Here is an 18,021-nt window from a genome sequence, read left to right as displayed (position 1 = left end):
TAGAAATTATTCTTACACAGTTTTTTCAGACTAATTTGATAAACCTCAAAGCTACATGTGAACGAACGCAATACGAACCAGTGAATTGTAAAATATTTCATTTTCCAATTACATGTGGGAGAGGCAGGGAGAGAAGCAAAGGTGTTGAGAGAGGTATCCTTACTTACAAAGGCAGAAGAAGTGTTGGTACTGGCTGCTGCTGCGGCGGCGGCGGTGGTAGTGGAGGTCAGGAAGCCGGCGTGCACTTCTTAGAGCCAGAGTTCGCATGGAGCAACGGTAGCTGGCTGAGAAAGTCTCTTTTAGGATTCACTGAGAAAGCCAGCGAGAGCCACTGAACCAAAGACCGTTGTGGTAGTGTAAGTGTGGTGTAGTGGTGAGGGAGGTTGGCCCGATCGAAGCTGCACTACTGTAGCGGCTTCTAGTTGTTAAGAGTAGTCCATCTCCTGGCACTGTACCCGTACGCCTCCTGAGCCGACTTACCCACTACAAGTGCCAACACACACTAGGCACGCTCACCATCCAAAGCCCTAGACCCACTCTGGCATCCTTTGGCACCAGGCGAGGCTGACCAATCACGACTCGAGTCACTGCCGCCTGTCCAATGAGATTCCGGCATCACTCAGGAGCCGCGGTCAGATTATGTGCTCTTTGACAGACAGGAGCGGGTCTACCTGTACATCACCTGGACAGGTGAGCGAATACATGCACCCATTACACTACCTGCGGAGGACGTAGCCAGCTCTACAGGTGAGAGAGGGTGGCCCTTAGCAGCTCTTGTGAGGCAGGGAGAAGGACGTATAGGGGGCAGGACGAGCGGATGAGCAGGGTAGAGGTGGTGGGGCGGTAAGTGAGACTTCCCGACACTACTCAACCATTCTCTGACCCTCGCCCCCCGCCAGCTTCCCGCCTCCCCACCACATTCCTTCCTTCCACGCCCATACTGTGTCCCCCCGCCACACCCAGTCTGTGGCACTTCCACGCCCATACTGTGTCCCCCCCACCACACCCAGTCTGTGGCACTTCCACGCCCATACTGTGTCCCCCCACCACACCCAGTCTGTGGCACTTCCACGCCCATACTGTGTCCCCCCACCACACCCAGTCTGTGGCACTTCCACGCCCATACTGTGTCCCCCCCACCACACCCAGTCTGTGGCACTTCCACGCCCATACTGTGTCCCCCCACCACACCCAGTCTGTGGCACTTCCACGCCCATACTGTGTCCCCCCACCACACCCATACTGTGTCCCCCCACCACACCCAGTCTGTGGCACTTCAAAGCCCATACTGTGTCCCCCCACCACACCCATACTGTGTCCCCCCATCACACCCAGTCTGTGGCACTTCCACGCCCATACTGTGTCCCCCCACCACACCCATACTGTGTCCCCCCATCACACCCAGTCTGTGGCACTTCCACGCCAATACTGTGTCTCCCCACCACACCCAGTCTGTGGCACTTCCACGCCCATACTGTGTCCCCCCCCCCCACCACACCCAGTCTGTGGCACTTCCACGCCCATACTGTGTCCCCCCACCACACCCAGTCTGTGGCACTTCCACGCCCATACTGTGTCCCCCCACCACACCCAGTCTGTGGCACTTCCACGCCCATACTGTGTCCCCCCACCACACCCAGTCTGTGGCACTTCCACGCCCATACTGTGTCCCCCCACCACACCCAGTCTGTGGCACTTCCACGCCCATACTTTGTCCCCCCCCACCACACCCAGTCTGTGGCACTTCCACGCCCATACTGTGTCCCCCCACCACACCCAGTCTGTGGCACTTCCACGCCCATACTGTGTCCCCCCACCACACCCAGTCTGTGGCACTTCCACGCCCATACTGTGTCCCCCCACCACACCCAGTCTGTGGCACTTCCACGCCCATACTGTGTCCCCCCACCACACCCATACTGTGTCCCCCCCACCACACCCATACTGTGTCCCCCCACCACACCCAGTCTGTGGCACTTCAAAGCCCATACTGTGTCCCCCCACCACACCCATACTGTGTCCCCCCACCACACCCAGTCTGTGGCACTTCCACGCCCATACTGTGTCTCCCCACCACACCCAGTCTGTGGCACTTCCACGCCCATACTGTGTCCCCCCACCACACCCAGTCTGTGGCACTTCCACGCCCATACTGTGTCCCCCCACCACACCCATACTGTGTCCCCCCACCACACCCAGTCTGTGGCACTTCAAAGCCCATACTGTGTCCCCCCACCACACCCAGTCTGTGGCACTTCCACGCCCATATTGTGTCCCCCCCCACCACACCCATACTGTGGCACTTCCACGCCCATACTGTGTCCCCCCACCACACCCATACTGTGTCCCCCCACCACACCCATACTATGGCACTTCCACGCCCATACTGTGTCCCCCCCCACCACACCCATACTGTGTCCCCTTTCTCACTCAAGTGTCTTAATGACACCCATATAACCCCACCGCCCATACTGTGTCCCCACCTCGTTATTCATCATCTCCTCCAACGCTCCCAGACACGCCCACCTTGCAACATGATAGGACCCCCCCCTTCCCCTCCCCCAACATGATAGGAGCCCCCTCCTCACACCTCACACCATAACACGCCTTTCGTCAACACACTCAAGTTTAAACTTTCTCCCCCACTCCTCCAACACCACCACCATCCCCCACCTCCCCACCACCACTAACACCTTACACCCCCTCCCCCAAATGTCCCAGGACCCCCCCCCCCCAACTCCCCACCGCTGCCACACTCCCAACTTGTCTATCACAAACGGACAAGTTTGCAACATTAAGAGCCAGATCATATGGCCGCCTAGAGGGGGGGGTGATGTGGCTAGAGGCCAGACCCCCGCCAGCCACATCCTCGAGTCCTGGCGTTGCTTCTCTATCATACACTTCAAACATCCTCTTGATGCGCTTAAAACTTAATCATTATTATTGTTCCAACTACTACTAAACACCACACTGTTCCCTCAGTACCCGGGGCTCACTACTTTACGGAGATGGTGGCCGAGCGGACAGCACGCTGGACACGTGATCCTGTGGTCCCAGGTTCAATTCCGGGCGAGAAACGATGGGCAGATTTTCTTTCACTCCATGCCCCTGTTACCTAGCAGTAAATAGGTACCTGGGAGTTAGTTAGCTGTCGCGGACTGCTTCCTGGGGTGTGTGTGTGTGGGGGAGGGGGGGAAATAGTAGAAACAGTTGATTGACAGTTGAGAGGCGGGCCGAAAGAGCAGAGCTTAATCCCCGCAAGCACAACTAGGTACTCACCTAGTTGTACTCGCCTAGTTGTGCTTGCGGGGGTTGAGCTCTGGCTCTTTGGTCCCGCCTCTCAACCGTCAATCAACAGGTGTACAGGTTCCTGAGCCTATTGGTGAATACAAGTAGGTGAATACATTGCACCACCACAACACACCAACACAGCACTACCACCACAACACACCACAATGCACCACCACAACCCACCACAGCACACCTCCACAACAAAAAACTAAAGAGAGAGACCAACGTTCGCAACCTGTTCTCGCAAATTCGTAAAGTCAATATTGACTTATTAACTACGTGCATAGGTGATATACTAAACATAATAGATACCCTTAAAAAGATTCATAGAAAACACCGACCTTACCTAACCTTGTTAGTATCTTAAGATAAGCATCTTATTGCTTCGTAATTACAATTATTACTTAACCTATACCTATTATAGGTTAGGTAATAATTGTAATTACGAAGCAATAAGATGCTTATCTTAACATACTAAGTAGGTTAGGTAAGGTCGGTGTTTTCTATGAATCTTTTTAAGGGTATCTATTATGTTAAGTATGTCACCTATGCACATATATAATAAGTCAATATTGACTTATTAAATTTGCGAGAACGGGTTGCGAAGCACATGACCCGCCCCGAGACACTCCACCATCTTCACACTAAGCAAGGTAGTGTTTACACCAGGCAGGCCGGGGGAGGCACCGCCATAAAATTCCATGACATAATGGCCCCGGGCGCGGGGGAAACGTTCCCACTCTGGTCCACGCTAAAAACGTTTATGGCAGCGTGGAACACGGGTGACCAATCGTGTACATAATGAGTATGATGAGGCAGAGGAGGGGTCTGGGGGGGGCCTTGGGAAGGAGGGAAGAGGTGATGGGATGATGACATAGCCACTGTAGAAACGCTTGCTTGCATCCCGTCTTCATGTATGTATGTATGTATGTATGTATGTATGTATGTATGTATGTATGTATGTATGTATGTATGTATGTATGTATATGCTGCTATCCTTCTTCGACCCTCCCCAGGACTCCCTCACTCTTACTGCTACCCTCCCTACCTCCCTCCCCCTCCCTACCCACTAATGCCTTCCATCTGACAAGCACATGACACTTCTCTCACCAAGTGAGACGTGAGAGACAATTAACGCGGGTGTCTATCACACCGTTCATCAGGCCGGGGGGGTGGGGGGAGGGGTAGGGAGGCAGCCTGAGGTGTCTCACTGCCTGCATCTGCGGCTGGTGAGAGAGACAGCTGTACACATCTGTGGCTGGTGAGACACAGCTGTACACATCTGTGGCTGGTGAGACACAGCTGTACACATCTGTGGCTGGTGAGACATACCAATAAACTCCTACGCCCTCACTCCCCATGGGCAGCAGCATCACCCTAGAAGAAGGGTGGAGGCCTGGTCGAGGACCGGGCCGCGGGGACACTAAAGCCCCGAAATCATCTCAAGAAAAGGGAAATAGATGGCAACACTCCCAGATGAAGTGCGAATTAAGAGTGTTCGTTTAAAGCATAATATGTGCGATTTATAAATATTTTTTCCCCCTGAGACATTTTGAGAATATATCCAGTCTTTAGAGACTGGATATAATTTTATCTTGAAACATTTTCAAAACATTCTTCTTACGGTTTTGTGAAACGTTTACAAAACGTTCTTCCTGTAGACGAACATTATAAATATTTACTCTCCGAAGGCACTTGGAAACAAAACCCTTGTGAGACACACTTATGGGTCATTTGCAAGTGCTTTTCTTTGTTCAGGCGTTTGAGGATATTTTATATGTATGTACAACCACTCATAATGTGGTTGTGAGTTCCATTACAACTGAAGACAGATGTAATGAAGCCTCCAAGACCTATCTGGTTTCAATTCGTTGAAATATCCGAATCGTAAGTGTTTGCAGTCTTGCAATGTGTGCTTCCTAGGATGAAACATCTATGCGGTGATCATGTCTCTCTGCGGCTCCTCGGGTCCTCTTGGGGATTACTTCTGTAATCCATGTTATTAGTTCCCTCATTCTATCTTGAGGTTATCTTGAGATGATTTCGGTGCTTTTTTTTTAGTCCCCGCGGTCCGGTCCTCGACCAGGCCTCCACCCCCAGGAAGCAGCCCGTGACAGCTGACTAACACCCAGGTACCTATTTTACTGCTAGGTAACAGGGGGCATAGGGCTGAAAGAAACTCTGCCCATTGTTTCTCGCCGGCGCCTGGGATCGAACCCAGGATCACAAGTCCAGCGTGCTGTCCGCTCGGCCGACCGGCTCCCCGCCCTTAGTTATATTTCAAACTTCGCTCTATAACATGGAATTTGAACCCAAGTATATAGGATCCTTTCTATAGAGCCACTATTTTTTTGCCATTTAATAATGTTTATTCCTAGCTATGAATCACAACTTTGTGTTCACATTGATCATTAAGATCATTATTGTGTTCACTGATCTACATTGATCAGCATTATTACTCACCCTCAGGGCCTGTGCCCTGGGTCTCTGAGTAACTGTACAGGTCAGCTCAAAGGTATGTGAGCACTGTGGAGAAATGCCTGACACACCACTGCAACATTATCTAACACAGTGCACAGTTACAACCACAACAGACCACTGCAACATTATCTAACACAGTGCACAGTTACAACCACAACAGACCACTGGAACATTATCTAACACAGTGCACAGTTACAACCACAACAGACTACTGCAACATTATCTAACACAGTGCACAGTTACAACCACAACAGACCACTGGAACATTATCTAACACAGTGCACAGTTACAAACACAACAGACCACTGGAACATTATCTAACACAGTGCACAGTTACAACCACAACAGACCACTGGAACATTATCTAACACAGTGCACAGTTACAGCCACAACAGACCACTGGAACATTATCTAACACAGTGCACAGTTACAAACCCATTAAGATTTCAACTTAAGATTCAACAGAGCAGAAGAAGTTGTTAAACACACATGGGACAAAATCTTACTGAAGCGACCATACGAGTCATAAATACACATACTCCGCCCAAGTAAAACAGAAACAAGCAACACTTAGTGGGCCAGCCAGAGGCTTAGGGCCCGCGCAGTGGGCCAGCCAGAGGCTTAGGGCCCGCGCTAGTGGGCCAGCCAGAGGCTTAGGGCCCGCGCAGTGGGCCAGCCAGAGGCTTAGGGCCCGCCCAGTGCGCCAGCCAGAGGCTTAGGGCCCGCGCAGGAAAAACCTCAAAGGCACTATTATGTTCCAAAATTTCGTGCTATCAACTAAGATTGAATAAGTTAGGTCCTGTTTCAGATGGTTAATATATATTATGAAAAGGCTTAGGCAGGCAAACTTAGGTAGAGGGAAGAGACTATGAATCAGTGAAGGGAGGGGTTGAGGGAGGGGGGTTGAGGGAGGGGGGTTGAGGGAGGGGGTTGAGGGAGGGGGTTAAGGGAGGGGGTTAAGGGAGGGACGAGCGTGTGAAGCTCGCCCCTGGTGTTGACTATACATAAATTAACGACACCATCCAATTATTCTGCAAGAATTAACATTTAGAGTGTTTTTTAATCAATTATTTATTATATTAATTCATTCTGATATTAATTACCCCAACACACAGTAACCTTATCGTTGTCTTCCCCCTCCTGGCTCCCCTTCCCTAGGCGCCTCCCCACTCTTCCCCTACTCCCCCTATTCTGCCCACTAGATAGGGAGCAAGTTGATAATAATAATAATTCGCTTTTTCGCGACAGGACGCCTATGAATATACATTTTAAGCTTAAATCGAATGCCCCGAAGGCCTCGAAGACCTGTTGCCTCTCCCCAAAATACACCCACAGAACACTTCCTATTTTCTAGGTGAACAGAAACGTGCCCAAACATTTCTGTCCCGCTTGGGGAATCGAGAACGAAGCCCACTGTGCTGTAATCCATTTATTTAGAGAATAAGTCACAATCGCCTTATCCGTCTCATTTTCCCTGGTTCTTGAAGGTATTCTTTCAAGGACTCCTTTTACCTGGTTCTTGGAGGTATTCTTTCGAGGACTCCTTTCACCTGGTTCTTGAAGGTATTCTTTCGAGGACTCCTTTTACCTGGTTCTTGGAGGTATTCTTTCGAGGACTCCTTTCACCTGGTTCTTGGAGGTATTCTTTCGAGGACTCCTTTCACCTGGTTCTTGGAGGTATTCTTTCGAGGACTCCTTTCACCTGGTTCTTGGAGGTATTCTTTCGAGGACTCCTTTTACCTGGTTCTTGGAGGTATTCTTTCGACGACTCCTTTTCCCTGGTTCTTGGAGGTATTCTTTCGAGGACTCCTTTCACCTGGTTCTTGGAGGTATTCTTTCGAGGACTCCTTTTACCTGGTTCTTGGAGGTATTCTTTCGAGGACTCCTTTCACCTGGTTCTTGGAGGTATTCTTTCGACGACTCCTTTTCCTTCAACCTACTTTCTTCCCAAGACTCACCTATTGTGTTGAGGTGGTGTATGTCTTCAAGCGTGTTCTAGTGCTGACACCTCGCCCTCGTTACTCTGCACGCTTCGTAATGCCGACAATTAGCTTAGAACTGGTTCACCTTGTAGTGCCAGGTGTGCCAACATGATAGGCACATCTCCCTCCCCCTTTCTTAGGCACCCCCCCAAAACACTGAAGTGATGCCAGAACTCCCCCCCCCTTTCTTAGGCACCCCCCCAAAACACTGAAGTGATGCCAGAACTCCCCCCCCTTTCTTAGGCACCCCCCCAAAACACTGAAGTGATGCCAGAACTCCCCCCCCCTTTCTTAGGCACCCCCCCAAAACACTGAAGTGATGCCAGAACTCCCCCCCCTTTCTTAGGCACCCCCCCAAAACACTGAAGTGATGCCAGAACTCCCCCCCCCCTTTCTTAGGCACCCCCCCAAAACACTGAAGTGATGCCAGAACTCCCCCCCACCCCTTTCTTAGGCACCCCCCCCAAAACACTGAAGTGATGCCAGAACTCCCCCCCCTTTCTTAGGCACCCCCCCCAAAACACTGAAGTGATGCCAGAACTCCCCCCACCCCCCAAGAGGTGAAATGTCGCAGCCCTTTAATGAAAAATGAACAAAAGTTTCAGGAAACGATAAGCACAAATAACACTGATATTCGAACCACATACAGGAGAAAATGTAAGACACGACGGACGTTTCGGTCCGTCCAGGTCGTGGACGTGTTATTCACAAGGAAAATTGTAATTCAGAAAAGACATAATAAAAACACAACCAGAACACAGGTAAAGAAGGTGGAGGTCACCTGACAGGTGGAGGTCACCTGGCAGGTGGAGGTCACCTGGCAGGTGGAGGTCACCTGACAGGTGGAGGTCACCTGACAGGTGGAGGTCACCTGGCAGGTGGAGGTCACCTGACAGGTGGAGGTCACCTGACAGGTGGAGGTCACCTGACAGGTGGAGGTCACCTGACAGGTGGAGGTCACCTGACAGGTGGAGGTCACCTGGCAGGTGGAGGTCACCTGGCAGGTGGAGGTCACCAGACAGGTGGAGGTCACCGGAGTACATAAGCAGAGTAAATATTACTGAAGAATGTTAATTACGAGAGGGTGGAGATGAGGGCCCCAAGGCGGAGACCACGGCTGGACAAACTCTTGAGAGACTATCTAATTAAAGTTTGATGTCTCCCAAGATGCTATCGTTCTTCATATTATCGCCCCGATGTTTTTATATGTACTCCGACGCATTGTTAATTTAGCAACATATTGGCTTCCTTTAAAGTTAGTTTGTAGTGACGTAATGTCGATTAAAGCCTGGAAAACCATGAGCTAAATCACGCTGTTTGACATAGTAGTTCGTCCTGCCAATGACTCATTAAGGAGTTTCTTAAATTAATCTCAAAAGAGTCGTTGGCGCAGTGGAAAAGAAAGCGATATTTATGTAACCTTTGATTACGTTTATAAATATTAGTTCGAATCCCCGAAGACTTAAACCGGAGGAGGTAACATTTACTTAGAGGATGGAATATTCTTAAGTCTGTTTAATGTCACTTGACAATCGGAGCAGACAAGCCCTACACAACTGCCCTCTGGGTCCTCGGAGCAGACAAGCCCTACACAACTGCCCTCTGGGTCCTCGGAGCAGACAAGTCCTACACAACTGCCCTCTGGGTCCTCGGAGCAGACAAGTCCTACACAACTGCCCTCTGGGTCCTCGGAGCAGACAAGCCCTACACAACTGCCCTCTGGGTCCTGTAAGCAGACAAACCCCACACAACTGCCTCAGGTAATCTATCCACGACCCCAATCTCAGCCGTATCGTGATTGATGTCCAAAGAGCCTGGAAAACTCTAGCGGGGGGCGGGAACGAAGAGGCTTGATAGTTGGGTGGCCTCTCCACCCTAGCTTGGTATGACGTGTCCAGTCTTGGCTTGGATCTTGTTGATGGATCTCATCCACCTCGTTCCTCGCCAGTGGCGCCCCAGCAGGGTGTGGCGGGGTACCAGGGTGTGGCGGGGTAGCACTCGCTCTACCCATCAACGCTGCCATAAACGTCTACCATGCTGACGTATCGCACAGTATTACCTCCCAACAGCTGGAGCCAGGAAGAACACTATTCTTCACTTCCGTTCATGGGGCCCAAGAGCTAAGCTTGTCCCCAAAGCAGATCCATAACTTTGTGTTTGCTCGAATCCTTCTTTAGTCGTACTGACCATGAAGGAATCATCATGGGTGTACAGTGACATGGGGGAACAGTGACATGGGATACAATGACACAAAGGTACGGTACAGGGATACGGGGGGGGGGACAGTGACATGGGGGAACAGTGACATGGGATACAGTGACACAAAGGTACGTACAGGAATACGGGGGGAGGGGGACAGTGACATGGGGGAACAGTGACATGGGATACAGTGACACAAAGGTACGTACAGGAATACGGGGGGGGGGACAGTGACACGGGATACAGTGACACTGTATAAGACCATGAATGTGTTTTTGTATATTTACATACAACGAGAGTCAGTCACACATGATACTGGAGGCGTCAGACAGTCGCCCAATAATTATTCCAGAGTAACTCCTTTCAGGTGTTGATTGTAGGAGGGGATGTGTTCGGGTCAGGTCGTGAGAGGTGGCCTGGAGGGTTCCCCGCCACCTGCTGCTGCTGCTGCTGCTGCTGCTGCTGCTGCTGCTCCTACTGCTGCTGCTGCTGCTGCTGCTGCTGCTACTGCTGCTGCTGCTGCTGCTGCTGCTGCTGCTGCTGCTGCTCCTACTGCTGCTGCTGCTGCTGCTACTGCTGCTGCTGCTGCTGCTGCTGCTCCTACTGCTGCTGCTGCTGCTCCTACTGCTGCTGCTGCTACTGCTGCTGCTCCTCCTACTCCTGCTGCTGCTGCTGCTGCTACTGCTGCTGCTCCTCCTACTGCTGCTGCTGCTGCTGCTGCTCCTACTGCTGCTGCTGCTGCTGCTGCTGCTGCTCCTACTGCTGCTGCTGCTGCTGCTGCTCCTACTGCTGCTGCTGCTGCTGCTCCTCCTACTGCTGCTGCTGCTGCTGCTCCTACTGCTGCTGCTGCTGCTGCTCCTCCTACTGCTGCTGCTGCTGCTGCTCCTACTGCTGCTGCTGCTGCTGCTGCTCCTACTGCTGCTGCTGCTGCTGCTGCTGCAGGAGGAATGATTGTCAAGCGACAAGCACACCATCAGGAGACATTAGGCACCACTGTGTATTTACTATTTCTATCTGCAGAATCGAACTATTAGCTCTTGGACCCCGCCTTTCTAACCCATTTATTTTCCCTCTATTATGTCTACTACATATCTCTCTAACACACGCACACACCCACGAAGCAGCCCGTAGCAGCTGTCTAACTCCCAGGTACCTATGTACTGCTAGGTGAACAGGCGCATCAGGGTAAAAGAAACCCTGCCTATTTGTTTCGGCCTCTGCCGGGGATCGAACCCGGGCTCTTAGGATTGCGACCCCCAAGCGCTGTCCACTCAGCTGCGAGGCTCCGCGAGACTGTGTGTATACCTAGTTGTGCTTACGGGGATTTAACTTTGGCTGTTTGATCCCGCTTCTCAACTGTCAATCAACTGGTGTACAGGTTCCTGAGCCTACTGGGCTCTATCATATCTACATTTGAAACTGTGTATGGAGTCAGCCTCCACCACATCACTGCCTAATGCATTCCATCTGTTAACTACTCTGACACTGAAAAAGGTCTTTGAGAGAGAGAGAGAGAGAGAGAGAGAGAGAGAGAGAGAGAGAGAGAGAGAGAGAGAGAGAGAGAGAGAGAGAGAGAGAGAGAGAGAGCGCGCAAGCAAGCAGTCCCACCCCCCCCCCCCACCCCCAGCTGAGCAGGAGTGTGACGTCACTGGGAAAGGGGATAGTGGTGGGAGAGGGACACTAGCCCTGAAGCAAGGGACAGGTGGAAAACAATGAAAAGTCGAGGAATAGGTGTTTCCAAGCCACGAAAATTGCCCTTAATACGTATGGGAAGGAGCGAAAGATTATACCAATAAGTCTTAATGAACAAATCCACAAGGGCCGTGACGAGGATTCGAACATGAGTCCGGGAGCATCCCAGACACACTGCCTTAATCGACTGAGCTACGACATTTGATGCATCACGTTAGTGTGATGTCTGTGTGTGACCAATAAGTCTTTATGCAGGCGATGAGTCACAATAACGTGGCTGAAGTATGTTGACCAGACCACACACTAGAAATGGAAGGGACGACGACGTTTCGGTCCGTCCTGGACCATTCTCAAGTCGATTCCATTTCTAGTGTGTGGTCTGGTCATCAATAAGTCTTTATCTTGGGCTTCGTAAAGGCTGACAATCATTCTTCACAAAGTCTCCAAAGTTGCTCCCACTTGTAAGACAGCCGCTGGGAAACACTCCACCCTACACCCTAAGGGGGGCCTCGTAGCCTGGTGGATAGCGCGCAGGACTCGTAATTCTGTGGCGCGGGTTCGATTCCCGCACGAGGCAGAAACAAATGGGCAAAGTTTCTTTTCTTTTCACCCTGAATGCCCCTGTTACCTAGCAGTAAATAGGTACCTGGGGGTTAGTCAGCTGTCACGGGCTGCTTCCTGGGGGTGGAGGCCTGGTCGAGGACCGGGCCGCGGGGACACTAAAGCCCCGAAATCATCTGAAGATAACCTGAAGAAGATACATGGAAAATATATATACAGCTGAAGGCGATGAGCCACAATAACGTGGCTGAAGTATGTTGACCAGACCACACACTAGAAGGTGAAGGGACGACGACGACGTTTCGGTCCGTCCTGGACCATCTTCGACACAATCGACTTGAGAATGGTCCAGGACGGACCGAAACGTTGTCGTCCCTTCACCTCCTAGTGTGTGAACTGGTCAACATATATACAGGTTCTCCTGCTAAATTGAATCGTCTTCCCTTGTTTAGTTTCAACGAAACACGTCATTTGGTGGCACCCCAGGTGTCTGGGGGGTGCCAGCTGGTCTCCCCAGGTGCCTCTGCCACACCAGCTGTGTGTTTCCTGCTGCGAGTATCACAGATGGCTTCCACACGTGTATCTCACCAGTCACGTCTGTAGCCTCACCCCGTATCAACACGCTCCCTTACCGCCTATCAACATAAACATCAGTAAGGATTCCCCCTTGAAGCCCAAGGCCCCCTGGAGGAACAGAAACACCGTCGAGGGCGACCTTAGAGCACTGATCACCACTCAGGCTATGTCTCCAAGTTGCAACACACCCCAAACACACATTTAGATTCGAGGAAATGTAGTAATGTTATTTAATATTCGATGTTTGGGTACAGTTGGGGGACAAGACAAGACTGCTTTACGTGTTTTCGTTCTGTTCGTAATTATCTGTCCGTTCATTACGTGTATATGAAGCTGGCAGGGCATTCCGTTCTCAGGCCATATGTTCATTCCATCCAACGGCCTACCCCAAAGAAGCATTCAACATTTTGAACATGCTCTTTATTCAAAAATTAAATTTTCTTAAATATAAATTCATATTGTTACATATTTGCATACTGTGCATATGTAGGCATTGGTTAGGTTAGGTTAAGTGTTTGGGTTCTGTTGGCGATTATTTATGTTTGAAGTACGTGGGTGAAGCATTTATACAGCGTCGCTTCGAACAGGTCCTCAGCGAATCTCCATTCGAGTAGTGTTCGATCATCATCAGTTGTGAGACGTGTGTAAAGTGGTTTTCATTCATAAATAAGAAGTTTATATATATATTATATACACATATACATACACCGGGAATCAGAGTACATCTCTCGGTGTATATATCCCTTTTGTTTATGAATATAAATCTGAAGAATTTCAGTTTTTCCTTATGACCAATTAGCAGTGAGATCCTCCACCAGTGTAAGCCAGCTGGCCAAGCCGTCAAGAGCTGACAGGTGGTGTAGGAGGGAGGAAACCAGCTGGCCAAGCCGTCAAGAGCTGACAGGTGGTGTGGGAGGGAGGGGGGTACCAGGAGACACAGCGTCACCCAGCTGGCAACAGTCCCTGGTATGTTAATGGTACTAGTGGCTCCATTGTCCTCTTGGGGTCAGATTCACGAAAGCACTTACGAACCTGTACATCTTTTCTCAATCTTTGGCGGCTCTGTTTACAATTATTAAACAGTTAATGAGCTCGGAAGCACCAGGAGGCTGTTTATAACAATAACAACAGTTGATTGGCAAGTTTTCGTGCTTGTAAACTGTTTAATAAATGTAACCAAAGCCGTCAAAGATTGAGGAAAGATGTACACGTTCGTAAGTGCTTGCGTAAGTGCTTTCGTGAATCTGGCCCCTGCTCCTTGGGAAGACAGCTGATTGGGAAGACAGCTGATTGGGATGACAGCTGATTGGGAAGACAGCTGATTGGGAAGACAGCTGATTGGGAAGACAGCTGATTGGGAAGACAGCTGATTGGGAAGACAGCTGATTGGGAAGACAGCTGATTGGGAAGACAGCTGATTGGGAAGACAGCTGATTGGGAAGACAGCTGATTGGGAAGATAGCTGATTGGGAAGACAGCTGATTGGGAAAATAACTGATTGGGAAGACAGCTGATTGGGACGGGTTATAGTGTCTGGTGACGGCACAAGAGGTGGACTGAATGAGGGCGAGTCAGGGTACACACTGACGGAAGATGGACAGGTTGATGTATATCTTGAGGTTATCTTGAGATGATTTCGGGGCTTTAGTGTCCCCGCGGCCCGGTCCTCGACCAGGCCTCCACCCCTAGGAAGCAGCCCGTGACAGCTGACTAACACCCCGGTACCTATTTTACTGCTAGGTAACAGGGGCATAAGGTTAAAGAAACTCTGCCCATTGTTTCTCGCCGGCGCCTGGGATCGAACCCAGGACCACAGGATCACAAGTCCAGCGTGCTGTCCGCTCGGCCAACCGGCTCCCTGTAGGTTGCTGTAAACTAAAGACGGGTTGGCTCAAACAGGAGGAAGTTAAGACACAACTGCACGAAAGGGCCTCGTAGCCTGGTGGAAGGGGCCTCGTAGCCTGGTGGAAGGGGCCTCGTAGCCTGGTGGAAGGGGCCTCGTAGCCTGGTGGAAGGGGCCTCGTAGCCTGGTGGAAGGGGCCTCGTAGCCTGGTGGAAGGGGCCTCGTAGCCTGGTGGATAGCACGCAGGACTCGTAATTCTGTGGCGCGGGTTCGATTCCCGCACGAGGCAGAAACAAATGGGCAAAGTTTCTTTCACCCTGAATGCCCCTGTTACCTAGCAGTAAATAGGTACCTGGGTGTTAGTCAGCTGTCACGGGCTGCTTCCTGGGGGTGGAAGCCTGGTCGAGGACCGGGCCGCGGGGACACTAAAGCCCCGAAATCATCTCAAGATAACCTCAAGATAGAAGCCTGAAAGTACATGTTGACAGATTGACAGGAACGTGAAGTGGGTGACGGGAAGGTGCTAGAGCGACAGACTGATAGACGGCTATGTAGCAAGACGGAAGCTGGGAACGTACCCACTGATACTATATCCCCCCCCCCCATCCCGTCCCCCCAGCATCCACAATATCCCCCCCCCCATCCCGTCCCCCCAGCATCCACAATATCCCCCCCCATCCCGTCCCCCCAGCATCCACAATATCCCCCCCCCATCCCGTCCCCCCAGCATCCACAATATCCCCCCCCCAATCCCGTCCCCCCAGCATCCACAATATCCCCCCCCCATCCCGTCCCCCCAGCATCCACAATATCCCCCCCCATCCCGTCCCCCCAGCATCCACAATATCCCCCCCATTCCGTCCCCCCAGCATCCACAATATCCCCCCCCATCCCGTCCCCCCAGCATCCACAATATCCCCCCCCCTCTGATTGTCAGCTACGATACCCCCTTTTGAAGATGAACCACGAAACTCCACCCCCCCCCCCTCCCCCCCTCCCCCCCCTCCCCCCCCCCTCCACCCTCGAAACATAGCCCCGTACGACTTCCAGAGTGAGATAAAACTTGAACACTTGTTGACCAGACCACACACTTGAAGGTGAAGGGACGACGACGACGTTTCGCTCCGTCCTGGACCATTCTCAAGTCGATTGTGAATGGTCCAGGACGGACCGAAACGTCGTCGTCCCTTCAAATTCTAGTGTGTGGTCTGGTCAACATACTTCAGCCACGTTATTGTGACTCATCGCCTACCTATGCACGTAGTTAATAAGTCAATATTGACTTTACGACTTTCCGAGAACGGGTTGCACACAGGTGTGAGCGGGAGGGTAGAGGAGGACACTGTCATGACCAAACCTCACATCAGAAAATGGAGAAACGACGACGTTTCAGTCCTTCGAGGGACCGGTAAGACTTGATATAATGATCCACGACGGAGCGAAACGTCGTCGTGTCTCCATTTTCTGATGTGTGGTTTGGTCATCATATCATTTCGTACACAAATGAACCAATCAGGTTCTACGAAGCGCAGGTGTTGTGATAAATCATGATTGGTTAATATGGGAAGATCCTATTCCCTGATTTTATGCCCTGTATTATTTTATACCCTGTATTATTTTATGCCCTGTATAATTTTATGCCCTGTATTATTTTATGCCCTGTATTATATAAAGACGTGCCCGACAAACTTACTTTAGTGACCTTGTCATAGAACTCAATTAAGACAGGAAAGAAGAAGGCTGGGTCGACTGTATTTTGCTAGATTGTCAAAAAGCCCTTGATAGTGTTCCTGATGAAAGACTGGTGTACAAGAGGGAAGGGGGGTGGGAGGGAAGCAGGCTGGGATAACAGGGAGAAACACGTACCGTGGGTGTGTGTTGAAAACAAAAGTTTAATAGTAACAGTTGATTAATTGACAGTTGAAAGGCGGGCCTAAGGGGCTAAGGGGCGTGATTCTTACAAGCACCACTAGGCGAGACCCCCCCTCCCCCCCCCACATACACACATCCCAATCGCCAGTCAATCGCCTTTGCAAGTTGACTGACGGTTCAGAGGCGGGACCAAAGAGCCAGAGCTCAACCCCCGCAAGCACAACTAGATGGGACAGAACACGAGAATGAAGCACCAGGGTGTGGCTTGGGAGGGGAAGCGACTCTTTATTATGGTGATAGGGGGGGGGGGGGAGGAGCCGGATAGTGGTGCGGATGGTGAGGTCGCTGCCGGGGGTACCGGACTCTCAGACCGGACTAAGGAGAGAGTAAGAGGCTATATCAAGGCTTTGAAATGACTTTAACTGTGAATTTTGCAGTTCCCCCCCCCCACCCCCCACGTACACAACCTCACACCTGAACTCCCACTTGCAACAACCACACACCTGACTAAACCTCAAGAAATATATCTGGCACAAGCCCTCAAAAGGTTGGAAGCCCTGCGCATCAAACTCAACATTAATCCAACGACAACAGCTGCGTTAGATGCACATTCCACCGCGACTACAATGATTAGAAAAGCTGTTGAGGAATGTGACTCACTAGTGAACATTCTGCGCCTACATCCGCCACCAAGATAATGTTATTAAAACAAGACCAAAACCAGTGCACTAAACCAGAAGCGATAAATAAACAGGGAAAAAGGAGGAATCCCCACCTCCATTTTAACTTAGATCCGAATATCACAGTAACAAGGTTATCGCGAATAACCGAACTCAATTACGGGCTCGCCATAGCCCGTGCTACATGGACACTTCGTTCTGAGTAACTTAATCTAAAACAACAACAACTCAAAAGGTCACCACCTAAGGGCCAGATTCACGAAGCAGTTACGCCAGCACTTACGAACCTGTACATCTTATCTCAATCTTTGGCGGCTTTGTTTACAGTTATTAAGCAGTTAATGAGCTCCGAAGCACCAGGAGGCTGATTATAACGATAACAACAGTTGATTGACAAGTTTTCATGCTTGTAAACTGTTTAGTAAATATAACCAAAGCCGTCAAAGATTGAGGAAAGATGTACACGTTCGTAAGTACTTGCGTAACTGCTTCGTGAATCTGGCCCCAGGAGTCCAACCACTTGGGCTGGACGGTAGAGCGACGGTCTCGCTTCATGCAGGTCGGCGCTCAATCCACGACCATCCAAGTGGTTGGACACCATTCCTCCCCCCCCCCCCAACCCCATCCCTAATCCTGACCCCTTCCCAGTGCTATATAGTCGTAATGACTTGGCGCTTTCCTTGATAATTCCCCTTCTCTCCGGGGACTAAGGATGGTTACTGTCACATAGACGGCGGATGAACCCAAAGTTGTGGCTGACATGTTGTTGAACTTTAATAACACTAATCAAATAAATAAATATGCAAGCCATAAATGAGGAACTAAATGGAGATCTGTGAACATA

General features: G+C 50.7%; 1 protein-coding gene across 3 annotated transcripts in view; it reads right to left on the bottom strand.

The window, feature by feature from the left end:
- Gat (GABA transporter) overlaps positions 1 to 18,021 on the bottom strand; it is a 92,799-nt gene that overhangs the window by 48,173 nt on the left and 26,605 nt on the right. The window contains exon 1 of one of the 3 annotated variants that reach the window (XM_045755083.2): positions 168 to 630. The exons of the other annotated variants lie outside the window; for them this stretch is intronic. The gene's annotated coding sequence lies outside the window, so the exon portion shown is untranslated. Of the gene's footprint in view, positions 1 to 167; positions 631 to 18,021 lie in introns of those variants that run through there. 3 annotated transcript variants of the gene reach the window in all.

This window comes from Procambarus clarkii, chromosome 9, assembly GCF_040958095.1.
Source record: "Procambarus clarkii isolate CNS0578487 chromosome 9, FALCON_Pclarkii_2.0, whole genome shotgun sequence".
Taxonomy (NCBI): Eukaryota; Metazoa; Arthropoda; class Malacostraca; order Decapoda; family Cambaridae; genus Procambarus; species Procambarus clarkii.
The sequence above is the reverse complement of the archived record's forward strand: the minus strand, read 5'-3'. Positions and strand labels throughout refer to the sequence as shown.